This window comes from Suricata suricatta, chromosome 4 (assembly GCF_006229205.1).
Source record: "Suricata suricatta isolate VVHF042 chromosome 4, meerkat_22Aug2017_6uvM2_HiC, whole genome shotgun sequence".
NCBI lineage: Eukaryota > Metazoa > Chordata > Mammalia > Carnivora > Herpestidae > Suricata > Suricata suricatta.
Window position 1 is genome coordinate 108,235,042 of NC_043703.1, and position 7,394 is coordinate 108,242,435.

Consider the following 7,394-nt stretch of genomic DNA (forward strand, 5'->3'; position numbering starts at 1 on the left):
CCATGCAAACCCAAGACTTCAGTGGGTTTACAAACCTCTGATGTTTCCTCTGTAAAACTGTGGTTGAAAGTCACTGATATTTGAGAATGGCCTCTCCCAGCACTGGTCTGTGCTCCAAATTCTCATTTTCTTGGTGTGCTGTCCAGCAGTGGTGGGAGGGGTAACACAGACCAGAATTTTCTAATTCAATGCTCTGAATGCCTTACATTTGTGAAACATGACATTGAACCTTTAAGGCCTAGGGCAGACAGTTGGGACTCCCAGGGCTGGTTGCCTCCAGCTGCTAGCAGCCTTTATCAGTGGGTGGCCCAAGAGGAACAGAGTCTCTACAGGTGGAATGGATGATGAAAAACATTCAGTAGTTCCACAGGCCACTTACCCAAAGTGAATAACAGCTCAGCAGCTGGCTGCTGAAGTAGGTGTCCAGATGGCAGAATATCTCCTTGGCCGTGTTCAGCACATCGCAGCCAGCAGTGAGCTCCTGGATGGTGCAACTTTGATGGCTCTGAAACTCTGACTCCACAGACATCAGATGCTTTCCACTGTTTGCAGCTGATATGCCCTTTTAATGGCATCCAAACTAGTTTTGGTCTTACTGACCCAACAACGTGTGTTTTACAAATTAAATCTTCATCCTTCCTAAAAAATATTTACTAGAAAAAAGTCTAGCTGAATTAGAAATCCATTTGCCTTACCATTTTAAATTTCATTATTGGGTTGGTCAATAAAAAGACCTGTTAGATTCCTTGACTATAATTTCAAGTATCATACATTTTTGAATGGTTTCTAAAGAATGGTTTGGAAATTTTTTTTAAATCTATTTGTGCAACATTTCATTTCCTATGGCTGCTAAAACACGTGACCACAAACTGGGTGGTTTATAACAATATATGTTTATTCTCTTATAGTTCTGGAAGCCTGGAATCTGAAATGGGTTTCTCTGGGCTAACATCAAGGTGTCAGCAAGGCCAAACTATTTCTGGAGGCTCTGGGAGGAAATCACTTCCCTGCTTTTCCCAGCTTCTGCAGGCTGTTTTCATTGCTTAGTTCATGGCCTTGAATCACATTGCCTTTTCTCCCCTGCCTCCATCATCATCACATCACTTTTTTCTTCTCTGGCTTCAATCAATCTCCCTCTGCCTACATCTTATTTTTTTTTAATTGTACTTTTCTTATGTAATCTCTACCCCAACATGGAGCTCAAACTCATGAGCTTGACCCTTAGATCAAGTCACATGCTCTACTGACTGAGTCAGCCAGGCACCCCCTTCTGCGTACATTTTATAAGTGCACTAGTGATTACATTTAGGGCCCAACCAATAATCCAGGATAATCTCTCGATCTGAAAATCCTTAAATCGGTCATACTTTTGAAATCCCTATTACCATACAGGGTTACATTTACAGGTCCCAGGAATTAAAAACTGGCTATCTTTGGGGGCCATTATTCAGTCTACCACAGTGACTACCACGAATTTGAGGAGATTATAATTTGAAAGTCTTGATCAGAAACTATGTGTAATTTTTTCAAGCATAAAACCTGATTTAAAAGGTTATGTTCGTGCAGGCAAGTTCAATTTTCTCATTCAAAAATTTCAAAAGATTTTCTCTCAGAGTTTTATACAAGCTCAGTACCTAATAATTCTATTACTTTGCATTTATTTTTATTTTCCTGGTTTTATTATTTAAAACGCAATTAACTTATCACCAAGTCCGATATAGATCCCCACATATCCTAGGTTATCCCAGGATGCCACACAAATATCATTTTCTCTCTGTGCTATGATGAAGAAAAGGTTGGGAAATACAGCTCTACAAAGTTTAGGACCCTAATACAATGGAGAAAACAAGCCCAGGATTTTAAGTGAACAATGTCTCTATCTGTTGTAACAGAAAGTCAAACACATAATGCCTAAAATTTAGAAAACAAAACAAATAGCAACAGAAACATTTAGAATTGACTATCAGGTATACAGAATAGAGGTAACAGAAAAAAAATGGCTGCCTCTGGGGTGCAATGATAGAGGAGAGGTAGCTATGTTTTGCTATTCTTTATGGACATTTTGGAACTAGGTTTTTAAAAGAAGATGTGTATCATTATTGGAATTTATTGTAAGTTCAATTAAAAATGGTACCAGAACTTAACATTAGTATACCACATTTTTTCTGTGGTCTTTTCTCTAAATATGACATTCCTCCTTGCCAGTGGAGATGGAAAAACACTGTTACTTTTTATTCTCTAATCATATTACCCATTTAATGACATATAATTACTCAATTATTTAGGCCTTATCCAAAGAACAGTTCTGAGGATCTTCTCTTTAGTTAGAGTGGTGGGTGTGAAATGCTTAAAATAAATTCCCTGAGACTAAGTTAGGGAACAGAAGTTCTTTATCCTTTCCTTCCCAGTGGTGGCACTGGCAGGAAATTTAATAAGCTACACCAGAGGCAGAGATGTTTGGAAAACTATCAAAAGACGTTTGATGGAATGCACGACATGGAATCTTTAATATGGTTGAAAGAGGAAGAAAAAATAGGATTAAACTGAATACTTTTCTATTTCACAGCACTTCTCCATGAGGATTTCAAAGTCAATAAGTAGTTTCATCATCTATACATACTATCACTACAGAAAAACAAGAATGTTTATTTTATCTTATGAGTTCAGAAGAGATGTGTTCTTAGTGAGCCTTTTTTGTATTTTCAAATTATGATTACATAATGATCTGTGTTTATTAAAAACCCCTAGAGAATATAGGATGGTTTAAAAATTTTTTTTAATGATTTTTATTTATTTTTGAGAGACAGAGAGAGACAGCATGAGTAAGGGAGGGTCAGAGAGAGGGGGAGACACAAAATCTGAGGCAGCTCCAGGCTCTGAGCTAGCTGTCAGCACAGAGCCTGATGCTGGGCTCGAACCCATGAACCGTGAGATCATGCATGACCTGAGCTGAAGCCGGATGCTTAACTGACTGAGCCACTCAGGCACCCCTAGGATGTTTTTTTAATGGTTATTTCTAGGCTACTCATAGGAAATGACTCCTCTGCTTCTATCATCAAGGTGGAATCTGGAGATCCAGTTTGGCACCTGAGTGAGATATAATTTCATGGGCATTACCATTTCTCAGCAACACTCTCCTTTGGGTAACATGCAGAATAGGAGAAACAGGAGACAGCATACTAAGGACTTGCCCTCTATGAAACTTTCAAAGGAAAATCTAGAGAGGAATTATTGATAAATGTGAACAAGATAGTGCATGCTGGAGTTCAACTGCATTCTTCTGAGCCTAATGACTTTTAAAACTACTTAGATTTATCAACTCTTATCAATCTTAGATAATTATCTGTAATGTGAGACAACTTTTTTTTCTTTTAAAGCATCTTAGTCATTTGAAATCATTGCTACTTTTGGGATATAAAGTTAAATAACCTGCAAATTTACTTTAAAAATCATACTATAAACAAATGGAAGGATAAGTCATAATTTAAATTCACAACTTGTTTCAGCAAACTTCCCGATTCATTAACAACAGGGTGTTGGCAACAGGAAAGAATGAAGTCTTTCTCTTCCTCAAGTAATTGGAAGCACTATTCACTTTTTAGACTACTCACTCATTAGTAGTTTGTCTCACAGATATTCTTTGATATCTTTTTCTAGTTAACCCTGTTTGGTTACCTTTTGACTCAAGTGAAATGCCCTATTGTTAGATTTAGTCAGTAACTGGCAATTTCTGGCTAACAGTAGCCCCTTTTTTTCCTTTTTTATGTGGGTGGCCAAGAATTTAGATAGGTACAGATGGGAGCCAATATTGAATGTGGGCAACAGACTAGTTTATAATTGCTGCCTGGTTTCTTGGCTAAACACTTCGGGCATGACATAGAAATTTTTATGTCTCTGACACGTTCTCCAAAACAACTGTTTTATTGTCTTGTGTACAGGGGATAGGAGTAGGATAGACAAGACAAAAATAAAAGACCACACACACTGCTGATCTGTACCCTTACTTCAAACTTTAGTAATTTCAAAACCACCTCTTATTGGATAATGCTCATGTTGAGAGTTAGCAAAGCTTACTGTAAAATCATCTGGACCTTGCATATGCTGCTATTTTCCTTATACTTTGACCCAAGTTCACACTGTAAGTAGATATAACTAAAAATTAAAAATTCCTTACCTCTAAATATAAATTTTAAAATCTTGTTTAGCGGTGGTACTAAACTGGTCATTCAGTATATGCTGAGTACTTGCTGTGTACGAGATACTTGCCAAGCACTAAATCAAAAAAGGCATCTCATTCCAACTTACTCCTGCATACACACTCCTTCCCCCGCCCCATCTTCATCCTCTTTTAGATCCCCCCAAGTTTCTGCAAAGGTTTAATCTGTAAATCTGTCTATCCTTGTTATAGATATCTAATGATAGATGTACCAACATCATGCACCTTGAAGGGAAATTCCAAAGTGGTGTATGAGAAAAAGGATTAAATACACACACCAGAGAGAGAGATTTTTCAGGTATTAAAATGTATAAATATATAGAGAGATAGGCAATTGCCTTCTAAGCAGACTTGAAACTGCTCCATGGCCATGATCTTCTGCCTCATCCCCACATGATCTGCCAAGTGAGGTTGTTTCTAGTGGCTCTGAGGAAGTGGGAGGCTCCTTTGCAAAATGTTTGGGGGCTCAGAACTTAAATTTAAATCACTCTGTAAAGAAATTCCATTTTACAGGGCACTGTTTGTAAATAATATTTGGAAATATACCTATTTGAGTGCTACTTCTCTAAGGCCAGCTTCTGGGTGGTTGTGGACTTAACTGCTGAAGACAGGTAGTTAGTTACCTATTCCTTGGAGATTTCTTGAAGCGCAAATGTAGAACATCCTTTGGTATGATGTCTCAGTATTTAATCATTCACAAATTAAGATGTCATTCTTAGGTATTACCAAATGCTCTCATTGCAATTAAAACTCACTTCCTCTCCCTTAATCTTCTGAAAAGGTAGAAAATAACTGATCATCTTTCTTATGATGAATCTTGTATAATTAAAGACTCTTCATTGCCCTTTATCTTTTGCAAGCTTAAGCAAGCCAATGGGGCCCAAATGTTTTGGTGGCATCTTATTTTGGTGTTAACACTGATTGATAAATATTCTATTTAGTGCTGCTATAATTTCTCTATCTCACACAAAGGATGCAGAGATTCTGATTAAGATCTTGTCTCCAAATCCATTATTAAAATGTAGATATCTGGGTTTTAGACACTTCTTTGGTTTTATTTGGGGAAATTAGTTTTATAACTGAGAGGTCAATCTTTTTGGATTTCACATAATAAATATATCACCAAGGACTGTTGCTCTCTAGCATGACAAATTAATCACTGGCCTTTTCTATGTTACTTGTCTAATAACATTGCCATATGAATATGTGACACTAAAAAAAATTTAAGTTCGTTTACAGGTAAATCATTAAAAAATTTCACTTTACCTTGATTAGGGTTGTCCAAAGTCTCAAACTCTTCTAGAATTACTTGGTTTATTGCAGGGCTCTAAGAGAGCGCTGACAATTCATTTGTCCTCACGTAGTTTGACTGAGTCATTTAGTCTGAGCTACACCCATTGAGTCTTACTGGTGTTGGCAATACCAGATGTGATTTAGCGGGAGCTGGGCTGGCCCTCTCGCAGTTCCCACGCCACTGCCAAAGTTCTATCTTTCAACATCCTCTTTCTTTGTGGACTTCAAGAATAGTAAAGGTTAAGTGTCTGGAGGGTAACTAGCCATTACCACTTTGATTATTAAAGTAAATGCCTTATCACAACAGAACTCTCTACAGGAACAGGGACTGGCAGAGCCCTCACCGGCACTTTTTTTCCACACCCTAAATCCCTCCTTCTGTCGGTGGGCGCCACACTTCCCAATGCTTACTCTTTAACGCACCTCCCCAGACTAGATGTAGTGAGGAGAGTTTGTATCTACTGAGGGCTCTTTCAAGTAGTAGCCGTGGAGCGTTCTGGCTCTATCCGCTGTTTAGATATCCATCTTGAATCCCTGGTAATGCAAAAAATAACCACTCGTGCTTCAGGTTCTCTCCCTTGCTGAAGCAACCGTAGAAGGCTGGGAGTTTTACCGGTGAAACACCCCTTGACCCGCCGCTGTAGGCGCGGCTTCTACTTGCGGATCCCAGTGTCCTGCTCAGCGCCCACCTCCGCGGTGCTCTCCCGGGCCACAGATGCCCCGCCCCCTGCCACCTCCGCGCACCTCATTGGCCAGGCCCTGCATCCGCCTCGGCTTCTGACTGGCGGTTGTTCCTGTCTGTCTGCGCGGCGGGGACATTTCCGCATTGAGGGGGGCAGCTTCAAATGGAGGGGGAGGGGAGGTGTTTAAGAGAAAGTGGGGGCTTGGGGTGTCAGAAGCCGGTAGCCAGGTGGGCGCAGGGGGTCAGCAGCTGGGCTGCGACCGTTGGCGAGGAGTTCAAGTTGTGCATATGTGGGGAAGAGGGGAAGAGAGAGAGGTGTTTCAGAGGTGACATTCTCTCAGCCTGCAAGCCTTCTTCCCGGGGCGCCATAAACGCCCCCAATTACCCAGCTGATAAAGGAAGAGGAGGAAGGTGGGTCTCGGTGGCGGTTTGGAGAGAGTTGGGAACGGGCTTCCCAAGACCCCTTGGGCGGGTGTGTTGCCTCTGGGGGGGATGTGTAGAGCTCCCCTGCCCCACCCGCTGTGTGGCCCCGGAGGCCGAATTTGGGTTCGGGGCACTCCGGCGTTCCAGTCCCTAGCGTTCGCGGCTGCCTGAGGGTTCTCCCCTCGCGGGAGGCCCCTTAGCGTTTGCTGCGGGGGAGGGGTGATATGGCCTTCGGCCCCTCCCGAGAAAAAGCCACTACAGGATTTCGCGTCTCGCTGCTGGAAGGGGGCGAGCTGGAGGCCCCGGCCCGCCGGCGGGCGCGCGGAATTCTTACCGCCTTCCTAGTCCCAGGGTGTTATGGGCTGGTAAAAACGGTTGCGTTGCTCTTTTTTGCCAGCCTCACCCGCCTCCCCGACCCTGTTGGGGCGCGGGCTGCTGTTGACCGGGTTTCCCGGGGAACCGGCCGGAGGCCGGACGGCAGCGAGGGGGAGGGGATCGGAGGGGGGGGGCGGTGCGGCCGGCCAGTGTGTGCTGCTGTCCTGCCCCGGAGGGCGTGGGGACCCGGGGGGGGGCGGTGAAATAGCCGTTGTAGATCCTCCTCTTTCATTGATGAAATTTAAGTTCGTGTGATTTTACCTTTTCCGGGAGTCTCCAGCTGGCCCTGGTTTGTGTCAGGAGCACAGTGTAGACAGGAGTTCGAGGCAGACTCAGTCGTACTAAGTTTTCTTCTTTTTGGAAGTGGGGGGAGGTTTTCCTGGGTGGGGTTTTTTTTTTTTTTTT

The 7,394-nt window shown here is 42.3% G+C and overlaps 1 protein-coding gene and 1 long non-coding RNA gene across 2 annotated transcripts in view; one reads left to right on the forward strand and one right to left on the reverse strand.

The window, feature by feature from the left end:
• Positions 1-7,031, reverse strand: part of LOC115289877 — a 99,304-nt gene extending 92,273 nt beyond the window's left edge. Inside the window, exons 1-2 of the long non-coding RNA XR_003907850.1 lie at positions 6,949-7,031; positions 5,483-6,043 (exon numbers count right to left, since the gene is read on the reverse strand). This is a non-coding gene — a long non-coding RNA (uncharacterized LOC115289877). The remainder of the gene's footprint in view (positions 1-5,482; positions 6,044-6,948) is intronic.
• Positions 6,376-7,394, forward strand: part of UGP2 (UDP-glucose pyrophosphorylase 2) — a 77,173-nt gene continuing 76,154 nt past the window's right edge. The window contains exon 1 of the mRNA XM_029937468.1: positions 6,376-6,602. The gene's annotated coding sequence lies outside the window, so the exon portion shown is untranslated. The remainder of the gene's footprint in view (positions 6,603-7,394) is intronic.